This window comes from Piliocolobus tephrosceles, chromosome 13 (genome assembly GCF_002776525.5).
Source record: "Piliocolobus tephrosceles isolate RC106 chromosome 13, ASM277652v3, whole genome shotgun sequence".
Taxonomy (NCBI): domain Eukaryota; kingdom Metazoa; phylum Chordata; class Mammalia; order Primates; family Cercopithecidae; genus Piliocolobus; species Piliocolobus tephrosceles.
Genome location: NC_045446.1, coordinates 34,078,173 through 34,097,073, shown reverse-complemented (window position 1 = coordinate 34,097,073; position 18,901 = coordinate 34,078,173).

Here is an 18,901-nt window from a genome sequence, read left to right as displayed (position 1 = left end):
CCTCATCTGTGATTTTCCTATTTTTGCCCAGCCAACTAAACTTCGCCTGAAGCAGACAACATGCTGGTGGTCACTAGACTATTACTAATACTATAAGTTTAGCTCATTAAAATGATTTTAGAGCCTCTCAGTGCAATAAGCAGGGCCTGTTGTCACTATTTCTATTTTTATTCCTTTGGGATATCACCTAGAAAGCCTGAATTGAATTACAGCAAATGAGTCTGCAGCCAAGCTTGAGGGGATGTAAAGAACAGAGTATTCCTAAGGTTTTGCTACCTTCTCAAGAATAAGTGGAAAATGGTTATGAATACTTTAAAGTTAGTCAACTCTGGATCCTCTCCAAAGGGAAGTTATCTAACCATTCTTAGCCTTGGCTGTCTTATCAGTAAAGTTAGGGCAATAATATATATGGTGCAGAATTACTGTTAATAATTAGAAGCAACTTATATCCAACACACAAGGCATATAATAGGTGGTTGATAAACGTTACCTGTATTTACAGCTCTCAGAAGTTTGCCCAAAATAAGGTTCATTAAATCATATGAATTCATCCAACACATTCCCAATATTTCATTGAGGATTTACAGATACAAGCATAGCAGTAGTCATATTGATGCCACAGAAAAAAAGATGTCACTACACAGAAACATTGGTAATAATAAAATGACTCTCCTGTCAATATTGGTAGCTTGAACCAGAATTAACCATGACTGGAAATGAAGTAGAAGGGCTTCTATTCCCAGCTATTATATAACAGCATAACTTGGAGCAAACCAATGATGCTTCTGTTTTAGTTCATTTGTGCTACTATAACAAAATACCACAGAATGGGAAATGTATAAATAACAGAATTTTATTTCTCATGTTTTAGAGGCTGGAAAGTTCAAAATCAAGGTGCAGACAGATTCCACGTCTGGTGAAGGCTTGCTCTCCACATTCAAGATGGCAACTTGTTGCTTCATCCTCGCATGGTGAAAGGCATTGGGCAAAAAAGAGCCTGGCTACTTCCCTCCAGCACATTTCTAAGGACATTAATCCCATTCACCAGGCTGGAGTCCTCATGACATAATCACTTGTCAAGCACCCCACCTCTTAAGAACATCACCTTGTGGGTTAAGTTCCAACATGTGAATTCTGGAGGGACACATATATTCAAACAATAGCAGCTCCCACAAAGAAAAAAAAAGAGATTTTAAAAAATCTCTATCTAAAACCATTGAGAGCTAATTAGGCAGTTAGGACTTAAAGGCCCAGCATCCTAAAGAGAAGTGAAGCAGAAAGATGTGAGCCAGTAAGTGTCCCCTTGGAGAATTTTCTAATTTTTGGTGCTGTGTGAAAGGCCATGTATCTAAGGAAGAGCATAGTTGCTGAGAAGCAGAGTAGCTGAAAGAGTTTCTGGTAATTTTACAGGGCAGAAAAGACAAAAAGTGGACTCCAGAGCTGCCAAGGCAGCAAAGATAGAGGGAGAAACAAGACTGACACACAGTTACATTTTTTTTTTTTTTTCTGAGACGGAGTCTCGCTCTGTTGCCCAGGCTGGAGTGCAGTGGCACGATCTCTGCTCACTGCAAGCTCCGTCCCCCGGGTTCACACCCTTCTCCTGCCTCAGCCTCCCTAGAAGCTGGGACTACAGGAGCCCGGCACCATACCTGGCTAATTTTTTTTTTTTTTTTTTTTTGTATTTTTAGTAGAGACGGGGTTTCACCGTGTTAGCCAGGATGGTCTCCATCTCCTGACCTCGTGATCCGCCCCTCTCGGCCTCCCAAAGTGCTGGGATAACAGGCGTGAGCCACCGCGCCCGGCCCGCAGTTACATTTTTAAGGTAATGTAAAAAGCAACCGGCTAAGAATCTAAGCAAAATGCCACTTAAAGGAAAGGTCATTTTCAACAGTCTGACAGGGACAAAGAGACAATTTAGAGCCTATGAACGAGGTAAAAAGAAGGGGCCAAAAAAAAAGATAAATAGCCCAGCCTCTCAGTTAAGACTGTCTGAGGCTATGCTCCCAAGAATGAGGTGAAACAAGATGTGTATTTGAGTTCATAACAATTGTAATGCAGACAACTTAGGTTAATTCAGTTGTTGATTAAATTAAAGTGTAGTTTCCTCACTGCAGTTTCCTGACAGAGAACAAGGTGAACCCTTTCTGGGGACAGACAAAATCATCTGAACACATGTAATTTTTTCATATAAAATATTCATCATTTAATAAAAAGATGCCAAGGGGATGGGGTTCAGGACACAGTACACCAAAATATGGCACCTTGGAATTGAGAAAATGGCAAAAGCAAGAAGGTCACTCTCACCCTCCCCTTGCCCCTTCTCCCCTGAAGCAGGCCATAAAAACCTAGCTGGTCTTCCCCTGAGGCAGATCATAAGACCTTAATTCCATAGGCCCCCTCCCTACACCTGGAAGAAAAGAACGCTCTTATCCTCAAAGACACAGAGATGCCAAGAAGAATCTGAACACTTCCTAAGTCTGCCCTCCGCCCCAGCTTGTAACCTTTAGATCACACCCCCTTTTGTCCACACCTCTGTGTGACTGTTCATTCTTCAGCAAACCCAAGCATAAAAATACAGCTCTCCCTATTTCTTTGGGTCATCATTTCTGAGGGCTCCTGTGTCATAGAAAACCTACATTAAATAAATTTGTAGGCTTTTCTCATGTTAACCTGTCTTTTATTATAAGTGCCTCAGCCGTGAAATTTGTGATGGATGAGAAATCTTTTATTCCTTACAAAGGCAGACCAAGAAACAAGACAAAAATAAAGCCCAGATGATATAAATAGACCCACAGATTATCAAAATCAATGTTATCTATCAGAACTTTCTGAAATGATAGAAATATTCTATGTATGTGCAATCTAATACATGAGTGACTGCACATATACGTGTGGCTATTGAGTACTTGACATGAGGAACTGCAATTTTCTCTTCTATTTTAATTGATTTACATTTAAAGAGTCACATGTACCTAATGGCCACTGTATGGGACAGCACAGCAGTAGCCACTAATGGAATGCATGATTCTCATGATGATAAAGGTAAAAGATAATTAACAGAAAGATTTGATTAATTCATCAAAGGAAGAAAAAGGCAACATACAGCAAATGAGACAAAAAAAAAACAGATATTGCAGTATAATGGTTGGCATCTACCCAAATATATCAGTAATTATGTTAATCACAAGGAAAGAATATATACTCCAACAGAAAAACAAAGATTGTCAGACTGAAAAAAATAAACAAAGCTTAACTATATGCTGCTTATAACCGTGACACATTTGATTATGGGAATTTATTAAGATATTGCCTCTTCTCCAATCTCATTTCTCGTCCTCTACAACTCTTATTGGACGCATGTTCAACCCATTCAGTCTGCCACTGTGTCTCAACCTTTTTCCCCCTATTTTCCATTTCTTTATCTTTGCTGGATTTTAGTTAGCTTTTCCATCTCAGTCTTCTAGTTCAGTGATTCTCATTTTAGCTATGATCTACCTATTGTTTAACTCTTTCATTGAATTTTTTATTTCAAAAATTAAAAAAATAATTTTTTGGAGTTCTTTCCTATTTTTCAAGTTCACTTATTCTTATATAATAATATCTTCCTCTCTCCTTGTGGTTTTTACTCCTTTTATCACTTTAATTATGTAAGCATAGTTATTCTATATTTCATATTGTTCTAGTTTCTCAAGTCCTTGAAGTTCCAACAGTCCTCTTCACTATGTCTAATTACTCTCTGTCATGGTAAATTATTTTCTTCTATGATTTATAAATTTTAATCCCGAGCTCTTCTTGGTAGTTCTTTATTGCCCTGGACTGTTGGAAGTGTAGCTATACAGAGTTTTGCTTCTGCCGGATACCCCAGAACTTCATTGGTGTGAAGGATTATTGTTTATTATAAAACCCTAGGAAGAATGTCAATTGAGACTTCACGTTTGAATATGGAAAAACCTTGGAGCTTTGATTTCTCAGGGAATTTTTTTTCTAGTTTTAGTGTTTAGTTTTTCTAATTCCTCTTTCACTGAGAGACAGGAATTCTACGATTCTGCCTGTATGCTGGGGTCTCTCAGTTCCAACTTTCTGCCTCACACAAGTCAAAGCCTTATCTCCTATCTCCAGGAGACCTTCAAAGCTACAGCCCCTAGTTCCTAGTGGCTAGATGCAGTCACCAGCTTCCCCAGCCTCCACAGCATCAGCTGGTAAGTTTATTACTCTGGCTTTAATTGTCCTTTTCTTGCACCCACTGACATCTATCTTATGACAAGTCAGTCTTTTGTTATTTTTTTAATTGATAACATTTATTTGGTTAAAGGCGATGAGTAGCTCTGCTTAGACTCAGCCCATCAAACTCCCAAAATTACCCCATGATTTTTAGACCACGATTTCTCCTTTTTCTGCCTCCACTTCTGAATGTATTCAGTTACCCTGCTCCTGTGGTCCCTAGTATCTAGAAGCTTCACTATCTTACACAAAATTTCCAATCACATTTATATTCTTTATAGATTTTCTAAGGTTCTGTGGAGTTGTAGAGGTAAGAGAATCCCATTGTGGTGTGCATTGCCGTCTGCCGTCTTGTTGCTCCAACCTTCCTTCTTTCTTCTTCTCAGCCAGACTCCAGAGGCTCTGACTTTTCCAAAAGCTTGTGCTCCTACATGTCTTCTTCCTTATCATGCATAGGAAGCTTAATTCTCCTAATGAAAAGTAGACCTCACTTCACAAAAGCATATCTGTGTTCTCCAATGCAATGAACATTTTGGTGAATAGGATTTTCTTTATACCTTTAGACTCACAAAGGTCATGCAGAGAACAGAGACAAGACCAAACATTGCTAGAGACTTCCTTAATTGAGAAAGCTGCAAGTTAATCTATACACAACAGAGAAAATAAGTTTCAGCAGCTTTAAGGATTGTTTTGATATTCACATACATACACACATTATAAAATGTCTACTAATTCAACAAATATTGATTAAGCACGTAATAAGCAATGTGCTAGGTTTCATGGATATAATTAAAAACAAAACTACAGTCATCCATCACTTAATGACGGGGATACATTCTGAGAAATGCATTGTTAGGTAATTTTATCAGTGTGAACATCACAGAGTGTGCTTACACAAACCTAAATGGTATAGCCTACTACACACCTAAGCTATATGCTGTAGCCTATTGCTCCTAAGCTATAAACCTGTACAGCATGTTACTGTACTGAGCACTATAGGCAATTATAACACGGTGGTAACTGTTTGTGCATCTAAACATATCTAAACATAGAAAAGGTAGAGCAAAAATACAAGAATAATCTTTTTGGACCACTGCTGTATATACACTGTGTCATTGACCAAAACGTTGTTACACAGCACATGACTGTATTTAATTGCTTCCCTTTCCTGCTAAACTGTAAATCCTAGGAGGGCAGGGCTGTGTTTTACTTATTTACCTCAAGATCCAAGTGCTTAGCAGTGTGCTGGCACTTAACAATATCTGTTGAATAAATAAATGACTGATTATATTAATACATCAATGAGTTTTGTTGCAAAGATGAAAACCTAAAGGGAAAATGATATGAAATTGTTCCTTAAACCTGCAGATATATATTTAAAAAGACACTAAGCTCTATCCTTTTAGTTCACTCATGTCAGCAACTTTTCCTATTAGCAAGATCCTAATAACCTCTGCTCATTAGTTTCCTTCACTTTCTCCCAGTCATTTTCTCCTCCCCTGGCTTTGTTTCCTTGCCTGCCTATCCTGACGCTCACAGCTACCTTTCTGAAATACTCTCTTGTCAATGTACTTAGCACATTGGACAAGCATGATTTATGGGATCCAACTTTGTTTTTTGCCTCTTAATGGCCCTTTAAAGGCCCTTATTCAGAGGAGAATCTTTCTCTGTGACTGAAAAGGAGACGTCATGGGCCTTATAACTTTCTCAGTTTAGGTAACCGATGGCTCTATGGTAACTCAAGTTACAAACCATTGTCTCAGTTCAGAAAGTGGAACTGCCAAGTCCACAATATGAAACATCTCTTCAGCTTTCATTCAAAAGTAGTTTCCCCTCCCTTCCTCTGCTTAAGGCAGGTAAGTAGGCAGGCCACTTGCACCTGTGGAATGGGTTAGATCGGCTTCCACTCTCTTTCTCACCTCTCTTCTCTCTCTCTCATTAGCCATTGGGATTTAAGTGCAACCTATAGACAGTAATATTCACCAATTTGTAAGTATACAATTGATGAGTTTTGACAAATAAATTCAGTCATCTGAATATCACTACAATGATAATACAGAACATTTGTATCATCTCAAAAGTTTCCTCATTTACCATTGCTGTCAATCCTCTTTGGCTCCTGGCAACGACTGATCTCCTTTCTATCTCTATACTTGTGCCTCTTTTCTAAAAGTTCATATAAATGGAATCATGCAAAAGACTACATACTGTATCTGGTTTCTTTTTGTAGCATAATGCTTCTGATATTCATACATGTTATGCTTATCCGTAGATTAGCTTTTTTCATTGCTGAGTGTTATTCCATTGTATGGGTATACCATTATTTATTTGTCCATTCATCATTCAGTGGACACTTTGGTTCTTTCTTTTTTTCAAGCATTATGAATAAAGCTGCTATGAGCATTCAGATCCAAATTATTGATTAGGTAGGTGCTTAAAATTGTCCCTGATAAATGCCTGAGAGTGGGATTTCTAAGTGATCTGTTTAACTTGTAAGGATTGTCAAATGGCATTTCCAAAGTGGCTGTACCCTTTTGCATTTCCACCTGAAATGTATGAGAATGTCATTTGCTCCATACCTCCTCTCAAGCACTTGATTTTATCAATCTTCTTTAAAAATTTTAGCCATATAGTAGATGTGTAGTGCTATCTCATTGTGTCTTTAATTTGCATTTTATACATGATTAATGATATTGAACATCTTTTCACATATCATTGCCACTGATATATTTTTGACAAAGTTTGTCTTCACATCTTCAACCAATTTTGTTTTAAATTGTGTCATTTGTCTTACCATTATTGAATTATAAGAGTTCTTGATATATTCTAGAAAAAGGTCCTTAATCAGATATATGTCTACAAGTGTTTTATCAGAGTGTGTTGCTTTTCTTTTTGTTTCCATTGGTGTCTTTTGAAGATTGAGAGTTTTTCATTTTCATGAAATCTAATTATCATTTTTTTATTTTATGGTTCCTGTTGTTTAGGTTGTATCTTAAAAAAATTTGTCTAAACCAAAATACAAAGAATATCTCATATACTTGCTTCTAGATCTTTTTTTATAGTGTAGATATATTTGGACATGTGATCTATTCTGTATTAATTTTTATATATGGTATGACATAAAAATCACTGTTTACTTTTTTGCATCTGGATATTCAACTGTTTCAGTACCACTTTGTCTTGGTCCATTTAGACTGCTATAATAAAGCACCATAAACTGGTGGCTCATAAACAAGAGATATTTATATGTCACAGTTCCTGAGACTAGAAAGTTTAATTAAGATCAAGGAGCTAGCAGATTTGGTGTGTATTCTCACATTGTGGAAGGAAGAACTCTGACCTTTTCAGTCCCTTATAAGGGCATTAGTTCCATTCATCAGGGCTCCATATCTGTGACCTAATTACCTCCCAAAGGCCCCATTTCCTAATACTATCACATTGGGGATTAGGTTTCAACATATAAATTTGGTGAGAAAACACACATTCAGTTTGTATTTACTGACTCATTAAGTATATTGGGCACGTTATTAGGTGGCAATTTCATATGGTTCAGACTAGCATTTAGTCTCTCTAATCTTCTTTTTCCCCCATATGAAAAACAGGAAGAGCTGTGGTACATATTACGCAGGTGATTGTTGTGAAATTTAAATAAGATAATGCATGCAAAGTACTCCGTCCCTGCAGAGCACATAAGTGCTCAGTAAAGGAGGATATTTTATAAAACTCATCAAGTCCTGACTATTGCAAAATTTATCTTGAATTTATCTCCCCAACCTTTTCACTATTTATTTACTCATTCAATCATTTATTCACTTAACAACTTTTTATTGAATCACCATGTGTTCCGGGTACTAAGACTGGCATTGGGAATTCAATGGTAAATAAACTATAGACATGGCCTGTGCTCCAGTAAGACTTTCAGAATGCAAGAGAAGACAGACTGTTACATAGCAATTAAAATGCAAATAATAAAAATCATGACTCTGGGCTTTGCTCTGGCTAGTGAAAGAAAACATTTTCTATGTCCCATCTTCTTCCCCCAGGTTCCTGGGTGAGGGAACATAGGATAAGCCCAGAGATAAGACAACTATTGAAGAAACTCCTGCCACAGTGATCTATCTAAACCACATATCTGACTATGTCACTCACTGTCTAAACCAGTGTAAGGCTCTTAACTGCCTTTAGGGTAGAGTTAAACTCTTTAAAATGACATATCTCTCACCAAATCTCTTAGCACTCTTTCTCTCTCATTTTGTTTCAACGCAACTGAACTATTTATATTACTCTATACATGCCATGCTTTTTTATGTCTCTGTGGCTTTGCTCATGCAGTCCATGAAGTGTCCTTCACCCTTCCTCTGCCTTGGTAACTCTTCATACCAGCTGGGATTCTCATGACTGCAGAAGAAAGCAAGCCAGTTCAAATTAACTTGAGAAAAAAAGAGAAATTTACTGTAAGGATACTGGGAAGTTTCCTGAAACAGAGAGCAAGGAAGTGATTGCATTATCTATTGTAGGTAACAACAGAATGCGTTCTCTGAGAGATGCATTCTCTTCACAGTTTGTCTCTGCTTCTCCCTGTGCATGTCAATGTAACTCACATTGTTGTTATTATTGGTTTTCCTCTATCAAATGGCAGAAAACATAGCAATTGATCGTTCTCAAGCTTCAGTGAGTCCCATGTGGAAAAATCCTAGGGAGGGACATTGATTGGCTAAGCATGTTCCATGTGCTCACTCATGGCCCAAACATTTGTGGCCCAGGGATGCAGCGTGATGATGTACAGAATAGCTGTTCTCTCCATAACCATGTGGATGCGGGAGGGAATCACCCACAAAAGCGTAAATGAAGCATAAATAAGGAATCTCAGTTCAGATGACCCACCTCCAGGAAGCAATCCAGATACCCTTTATTGGTTTGGGTGCCTGTGTTCTATGCACACTTACTGCCTCATGAACATGTCTAACACTACTGTTAACATTTTTGATCATCTGTTTCTGTGTCTGCCTCTTATGAATTCTTTGAGGACAAGTATGTAATATATTCAGTTTTCTACCTCAAACTTTGAAGACACAGAGAACAAAGAAATAGTTTTTGGAAAAATGAGTAGGTGATTACTTCAACTAACTGGCACTTGAATTTTATTTCTAAAACTCTCATTATAAAAAGTCATCATTTTCAACTTTCTTTTGAGTCAATATACATTTGTCCTCTTACATACCAACATCAAGTCACTAATGAGATAATTCCAAACCTTGTTATTACATTGCAACTTTCTTTAAGCAGTAATTATTGGAGGTGAGAGAACCTATATTAATTGACTTGATTATATATAATATTTAAAATCACCTAATTGACACAATATTATAGAGAAGAACATGTGAAAGCCACGGAAATAAACTCCGACTATGCTTAAGAATTGTCTAACCCCTGCAGCTGAGGGTCCTAACTGTTAGAAGGAAAACTAACAAACAGAAAGGACATCCACACCAAAATCCCATCTGTACGTCACCATCATCAAAGACCAAAGGTAGATAAAACCACAAAGATGGGGAAAAAGCAATGCAGAAAAGCTGAAAATTCTAAAATTCAGAGCACCTCTCCCCGTCCAAAGGAATGCAGCTCCTCACCAGCAACAGAACAAAGCTGGACGGAGAATGACTTTGACGAGTTGAGAGAAGAAGGCTTCAAACGATCAAACTTCTCTGAGCTAAAGGAGGAACTAACTACAAACCCAGTGCAAAGAAACTAAAAACCTTGAAAAAAGATTTGACGAATGGATAACTAGAATAACCAATGCAGAGAAGTCCATAAACGACCCGATAGAGATGAAAACCATGACACGAGAACTATGTGAGAAATGCACCAGCTTCAGTAACCGACTTGATCAACTGCAAGAAAGGGTATCAATGATTGAAGATCAAATGAATGAAATGAAGCAAGAAGAGAAGTTTAGAGAAAAAAGAGTAAAAAGAAATGAACAAAGCTTCCAAGAAATATGGAAGTATGTGAAAAGACCAAATCTACACCTGATTGGTGTACCTGAAAGTGACAGGGAGAATGGAACCAAGCTGGAAAACACTCTGCAGGATATTATCCAGGAGAACTTCTCCAACCTAGCAAGGTAGGCCAATATTCAAATTCAGGAAATACAGAGAACGCCACAAGGATACTCCTCGAGAAGAGCAACTCCAAGAAACATAATTGTCAGATTCATCAAAGTTGAAATGAAAGAAAAATTGTTAAGGACAGCCAGAGAGAAAGGTTGGGTTACCCACAAAGGGAAGCCCATCAGACTAACAGCAGAACTCTCGGCAGAAACTCTACAAGCCAGAAGAGAGTGGGGGCCAATATTCACCATTCTTAAAGAAAAGAATTTTCAACCCAGAATTTCATATCCAGCCAAACTAAGTTTCATAAGTGAAGGAGAAATAAAATCCTTTACAGACAAGCCAATGCTGAGAGATTTTGTCACCACCAGGCCTGCCCTACAAGAGATCCTGAAGGAAGCACTAAACATGGAAAGGAACAATGGGTACCAGCCACTGCAAAAATATGCCAAAATGTAAAGACCATCGATGCTAAGAAAAAACTGCATCAACTAATGAGTAAAATAATTAGCTAATATCACAATGACAGGATCAAGTTCACACATAACAATATTAACCTTAAATGTAAATGGACTAAATGGTCCAATTAAAAGACACAGACTGGCAAATTGGATAAAGAGTCAAGACCTATCAGTTTGCTGTATTCAGGAGACCCATCTCACGTGCAGAGACACACATAGGCTCAAAATAAAGGGATGGAGGAAGATCTACCAAGCAAATGGAAAACAGAAAAAGGCAGGGGTTGCAATTATAGTCTCTGATAAAACAGACTTTAAACAAACAAACATCAAAAGAGACAAAGAAGGCCATTACATAATGGTAAAGGGATCAATTTAACAAGAAGAGCTAACTATTCTAAATACATATGCACCCAATACAGGAGCACCCAGATTCATAAAGCAAGACCTTAGAGTCTTACAAAGAGACTTACACTCCCACACAATATTAATGGGAGACTTTAACACCCCACTGTCAAAATTAGACAGATCAATGAGACAGAAGGTTAACAAGGATATCCACGACCTGAACTCAGCTCTACAACAAACAGACCTAATAGACATCTACAGAACTCTCCACCCCAAATCAACAGAATATGCATTCTTCTCAGCACCACATCACACTTATTCTAAAATTGACCACATAATCGGAAGTAAAGCACTCCTCAGCAAATGTAAAAGAACAGAAATCACAACAAACTGTCTCTCAGACCCCACAGTGCAATCAAATTAGAACTCAGGATTAAGAAGCTCACTCAAAACTGCACAACTACATGGAAACTAAACAACTTGCTCCTGAATGACTACTGGGTAAATAATGGAATGAAGGCAAAAATAAAGATGTTCTTTGAAACCAATGAGAAAAAAGACACAACGTATCAGAATCTCTGGGACACATTTAAAGCAGTGTAGAGGGAAATTTACAGCACTAACCGTCCACAAGAGAAAGCAGGAAAGATCTAAAATCGACACCCTACCATCACAATTAAAAGAATTAGAGAAGCAAGAGCAAACACATTCAAAATCTAGCAGAAAGCAAGAAATAACTAAGGTGGAGCTGGTACCGTTCCTTCTGAAACTATGCCAACCAATAGAAAAAGGGAATCCTCTCTGACTCATTTTATGAGGCCAACATCATCCTGATACCAAAGCCTCACAGAGACATAACAAAAAAAGAGAATTTTAGACCAATATCCCTGATGAACATCGATGCAAAAACCCTCAATAAAATACTGGCAAACCGAATCCAGCAGCACATCAAAAAGCTTATCCACCATGATCAAGTGGGCTTCATCCCTGGGATGAAAGGCTGGTTCAATATATGCAAATCAATAAATGTAATCCAGCATATAAACAGAACCAAAGACAAAAACCACATGATTATCTCAATAGATGCAGAAAAGGCCTTTTACAAAATTCAACAGTCCTTCATGCTAGAAACTCTCAATACATTTGGTGTTGATGGAATGTATCTCAAAATAATAAGAGCTATTTATGACAAACCAACAGCCAACATCATACTGAATGGGCAAAAACTGGAAGCATTCCCCTTAAAAACTGGCACAAGACAGGGATGCCCTCTCTCACCACTTCTATTCAACATAGTGTTGGAAGTTCTGGCTAGGGCAATCAGGCAAGAGAAAGAAATAAAGGGTATTCAATTAGGAAAAGAAGAAGTCAAATTGTCCCTGTTTGCAGATGACATGATTGTATATTCAGAAAACCCCATCGTCTCAGCCCAAAATCTCCTTAAGCTGATAAGCAACTTCAGCAAAGTCTCAGGATACAAAATCAATGTGCAAAAATATCACAAGCATTCTTATACACCAGTAACAGACAAACAGAGAGCCAAATCATGAATGAACTCCCATTCACAATAGCTTCAAAGAGAATAAAATATCTAGGAATTCAACTTACAAGGAATGTGAAGGACCTCTTCAAGGAGAACTACAAACCACTGCTCAAGGAAATTAAAGAGGACACAAACAAGTGGAAGAGCATTCCATGCTCATGGATAGGAAGAATCAATATCGTGAAAATGGTCATAGTGCCCAAGGTGATTTATAGATTCAATGCCATCCCCATTAAGCTACCAATGACTTTCCTCACATAATTGGAAAAAACTACTTTAAAGTTCATATGGAACCAAAAAAGAGCTCACATCGCCAAGACAATCCTAAGTCAAAAGAACAAACCTGGAGGCATCATGCTACCTGACTTCAAACTATACTACAAGGCTACAGTAACCAAAACAGCATGGTACTTGTACCAAAACAGAGAAATAGACCAATGGAACAGAACAGAGCCCTCAGAAATAACACCACACACCTACAACCATCTGATCTTTGGCAAACTTGACAAAAACAAGAAATGGGGAAAGGATTCTCTGTTTAATAAATGGTGCTGGGAAAACTGGCTAGCCCTAAGTAGAAAGCTGAAACTGGATCCCTTCCTTACAACTTATACAAAAATTAATTCAAGATGGATTACAGACTTAAATGTGAGACCTAAAACCATAAAAACCCTAGAAGAAAACCTAGGTAAATACCATTCAGGACATAGGCATGGGCAAGGACTTCATGTCTAAAACACCAAAAGCAATGGCAACAAAAGCCTATATCGACAAATGGGATCTAACTAAACTAAAAAGCTTCTGCACAGCAAAAGAAACTGTCATCAGAGTAAATAGGCAACCTACAGAATGGGAGAAAATTTTTGCAATCTACTCATCTGACAAAGGGCTAATATCCAGAACCTACAAAGAACTCAAACAAATTTACAAGAAAAAAACAAACAACCATCAAAAAGTAGGCAAAGGAAATGAACAGACACTTCTCAAAAGAAGACATTTATACAGCCAACAGACACATGAAAAAATGCTCATTTTCACTAGCCATCAGAGAAATGCAAATCAAAACCGTAATGAAATACCATGTCATACCAGTCAGAATGGCGATCATTAAAAAGTCAGGAAACAACAGGTGCTGGAGAGGATGTGGAGAAATAGGAGCACTTTTACACTGTTGGTGGGACTGTAAACTAGTTTAACCATTGTGGAAGACAGTGTGGCGATTCCTCAGGGATACAGAACTAGAAATACCATTTGACCCAGCCATCCCACTACTGGGTATATACCCAAAGGATTATAAATCATGCCGCTATAAAGACACATGCACACGTATGTTTATTGCAGCACTATTCACAATAGCAAAGACTCGGAACCATCCCAAATGTCCATCAATGACAGACTGGATTAAGAAAATGTGGCACATATACACCATGGAATACTATGCAGCCTTACAGAAGGATGAGTTCGTGTCCTTTGTAGGGACATGGAAGCAGCTAGAAACCATCATTCTCAGCAAACTATCGCAAGAACAGAAAACCAAACACCGAATGTTCTCACTCATAGGTGGGAACTGAACAATGAGATCACCTGGACACAGGAAGGGGAACATCACACACTTGGGCCTGTTGTGGGGTGCAGGAAACAGGGAGGGATAGTATTAGGAGATATACCTAATGCAAATGATGAGTTAATGGTTGCAGCACACCAACATGGCACATGTATACATATGTAACAAACCTGCATGTTGTGCACATGTACCCTAGAACATAAAGTATAAGAAAAAAAAAAAAGAACTGTCTAACCCAGCTCATTTGATAGCCTATTGACCAGTGAGTTAAACAAAACTCTAATTCAATGATAGCAGCATCCTCTACCCTTTCCAAAAGTGCAGGACAGGATAATAGTATCTCATGGTCAAGAAATGTATTAAATATGTGGAAAAATAAAACGTAAAACAGAATGAGGAGAAACTTGGTGAAAATTAGCAAAACAATGCTCTGTTCTCCCTCTGCTGGCTTTTAGGTAGTATTGCTCTTCAAAGATCTGTCCAAAGGCCCAAATGAAATTTTTTCAAGGAATCTCAAATATATCTATAATTTTTTGTAATTTTTTCCAAAAATATTTAGAATACTTATAATGTTCATCTAAATAAGCTCCACCAAAGCTAGGGCATCCTGACCAAAGCTATCATTACCTTCTCTTATCACAGATAATGACTAATACAGAAAAGATAGAACAAGTAGAATCTAATGGCTTGACCAATTTTCCAAAGAAGCAATTCAAAAGAAGTAATTGATATTAATATTATAAATATCTAATATTTTCTAGTTTTCTAAGAATATGCTTCTTGCAGATTGAGATGTAGCCTGATTGAGTAGAAAAAACACTATATTTTTAGACAGACAACCTTGGTGTGAGTCTTGACTGTCCCTATTACGTACTGGTTATGGAACCTTTAAAAATTATCATTTATATGTTAGCTGTATAACATTACCATTCATGGAACTAAATTTCATCAACCTCTTAATTCCTTTTCTAGTTCTCTTTTTTTTTTTTTTTTTTTTTTACTCCCAGTGCTGTTGAATTACTAGTTTTTAATAATTAATTTCTGCATTTAATTCACACCATTTAGGTCATTCGAAGATGTAACCAAAATGGTTCCTGTAATCATCAGCTTCCTTCCTTGATGTTGTGCCAAACACACTGTGGACACCCAGATAAATCCTAATTGATAAATAATGATTGTGATGGCAATAAAGAGCCCTGGTACTTTTATTTGAGCCAAATTCTTTCCTAGTTACATGGCTAGTATTAGCAGCTATGAACAAATCTGTATTTCCTTCCCGTATGCCACCCCATAACAGTCTGAAATCTTTACTTCAAATGAGACAAATCAGAAGAACTGCTGAAAAATGCAGTTTCAATCTGTCCTTCTGTCCAGTCATTAGTTAAATCCCCTATATCATATTTCTTTAAATCGACTGACTCTTAAATATTGTTATAAGGAAGGAAAGGACAAGTTAGGTGTGAGGTTAAGGATACTAATTCAAATGATGACTCCACTTCTTTGAAGTTTAATATCCATTTTTCAAGATTGAAATATACCATGTCATGAATGAGATATGTGAGCTTATCATTCCAGTGTTTTCAGATATAATTGGAGGTCCATAAATAGTAGCAAGAATAATTATAGCCACCAGTTACTGAGAACTCACTATGTGCCAGGCACTATACTAAACTATATATTTAAAAAGTTATACACAAACACACACACATATACAAATACATATTCATTTATTCCTCACAAAAACCCTATAAGGCAGATGCTACTTTCTCTATTTTACAGATAAGAATTTGAAGCTTAGAGAATTAATGTAAATTCCACACACGTTATCCTACTAGTGGCTAAGCCAGGATTTGAACCAGGCAGTCTGATTCCAGAGCCCACTTAGAGTTTTGTTTCATGCCCCAAGGAGGATATTGAAGCTTTCGAAAGCAATTAGTTATGCATGCTCCAGAATAACTAAAATGAAAGCCAACAATAACAACTGAGAACTCCAAGTGGTGGTGAGCATGTTTACGAGTGTAAATTGGTGCTGGAAGGAATGTAAATTGATGCAACCACTTTGAAAAACTCTTCAGCAGTATCTACTCAAACTGAACATACACATTGCCTATAATCCAACAATTCCACTCCCTACTACATATCCAAAATGAAAGTGTAAATGTATGTGAACCAAAAGACAGAATGTTCTAATGTTTCCTGCAGCATTATTTGTAGAAGCCCCAAACTGAATGAACCCAATGTCCATCAACAGTGAAATAGATAAAAGAAAATGTTGTCAGTTTCATGTAATAGAAACACCAGTCAACAACGGCAAATAATTAATTGCTACATACAACATCGATGAATTTCACGGACATAATATTGACCACAAGAGGCCAGACACAAAAGAATATATGTGGTACAATTCCAAAGCTCAAAGTCCAGAAACAACCAAAACCAATCTATGGTCAAAGAAGTTAGAATGGTGGTTACCTTTGGTAAAAGGTGCTCACAATGGGGAGACAGCATACGAGAGAATTCTGGGAGCTCATAATTCCTTGACCTGGGTAGTGGTTACACAGATATAAAAATGTATCAAGCTATAGACTTAGAACTTGTGTACTTCTTTGTGGTATGTCAAAATTCAATAAAAAGCTTACCCAAAGGAAGTGAAACTATTTCTAAGAATTCATTCCCCTTCATACCCTTTCAGAGTACATGCCATCTCATCCCAAACTTGGTATTCTTGCACACAAATATTTCCTTTTTGCCTAATTCTTGGTTCCTTTGCACATTCCCAAGTACCTTTACTGAGAAGCTGTGAATTTCTCACAGGAAACTACCTCACTAGCTGATATCCTAAACTCTAGTTCCACTCTCTGACCACAACTGTTCATTGTTTCAATTTGATCACAGATTTCACCTCCTTGCCTTCAACTTTGATTTTGAAAGCTCCATTTCTCTTCATTCTCAACCAGCTTTCCCTCTTTCGTTCATTTGCTTATTTGAAGAGATTTGTCACTTCAACCATTCCACTTACTCAACTAATAGTGGTAGGCTCTTGGAATACTATAGTAAATTAAACTGGCATTATGTCTTATCTCATGATTCTCACCATCTAATGACTTCCATGACAAAACCTTAAACTCTCTTGTCCTTACACATCTAACCATCAATTGCTCTCCCTTAATTCTGTTGTCTGCCTTCACTGGTCCTACACAAGGACACCTACACACTAGAAGAAAAATTGAAATTTTCACATCATTATTTTACATCTCCGTGTATCCATGATTTGTAACTTCATCTAGGTCCTAAATGCTGTTCTATGTCCCTAGTGAGATTTCTCTTTATTTTTCCTAACCTCTAATTGAAATTCAGCATTTCATTTATAGTATTAGTACTAATAACTTAGTATTAGTATAGTATTAGTACTAATAACTGCAGTACTAATAACTTTGTTTACAGTATCTATAACTTTGTCACCAATAGAAATCACATAACTTTTTTGTATCATATTATAGTTGTTACAGATATCTCAGGATATATTCATATTAATTACTACTTTGAAATTATGGTAGTTATTAGACTTGACACCAGGCCATGCTATTGTATGCATTAGCATAAGTACTGTAGCATTTTTTAAAAATATATTTTTTGACACTCCTTCCATCAAGAGGTAGAGCTTATGTTCCTCTCCTGTGAATCTGGGGCAACTTAATGACTCCCACATAACCAAGAGAATTCAGTGGAAGTGACGCAACATGTTTCCAGGGGCTAAATCATAAAAGGCAAAGAGGCTTTCACCTTGCTTCCTGGAGCACAAACCCTGGGAGCTCTGAGACACCCATGTGATAAATCCAACTACCCTCTGGCTGCCATGCTGTGAAGAAGACCAAACTAGCCTAAGCAAAGAGCCCATGTGGAGACAGGAAGAGAGAGAAAGAGAGAGAGAAAGACCGACCTGGCCCAGTTCCTACTGTTACTTTGATTGGTAGAAACAAATAAGAGCTTCTTACAAGGTCTGTCAATCTGCTCTGGCTTATGGGAAGACAAACTATTCCCAGCCCTGTGTAAGTACTAGAAACTGTTTGGCCACTGCTTTCCCCCAGCCTCGTGGAGTTTCACCCTTCCATTGCACAGATAAGTACTCAGCCCCAAAGGGAAGTACTCAATACAAAGGAACACTCCTATAGATGTCCAAGACTCTCTTGTATGCCATGTCCTCCTCTCAGATACTCTGCCCATCAGCCTCCCCAAATTCCCATCTCTGTCGCCTCCATTTAGTGAAACCACTGGTTTTTGTTCGGGTTCCCCTCCCTGTTCTAGACTCTGGACACTGCCTCCAGATAGTAAGCTGGGGTCATTATGGAACTTAATTCATTGTTTCTGTTCTCTCAGGGATCACAATCCTGCACTGCCTGTTGGGCTAATGTCTGAAAACAATTATTTCATATATACATACATATATGTGTATATTTATATATACAACCCTTCCCTAAATATGTATAAGTATACATACTTATGATTTATATGACTGTATATATGTGTGTATATATTATGTATCTTATTATATATTTATAATGTATATTTTATATATTTATATAAACTATATATTATATAGTTTATATAAATATGAATGTTTTATATTTAATATATTATATATTTTATATATTTATAT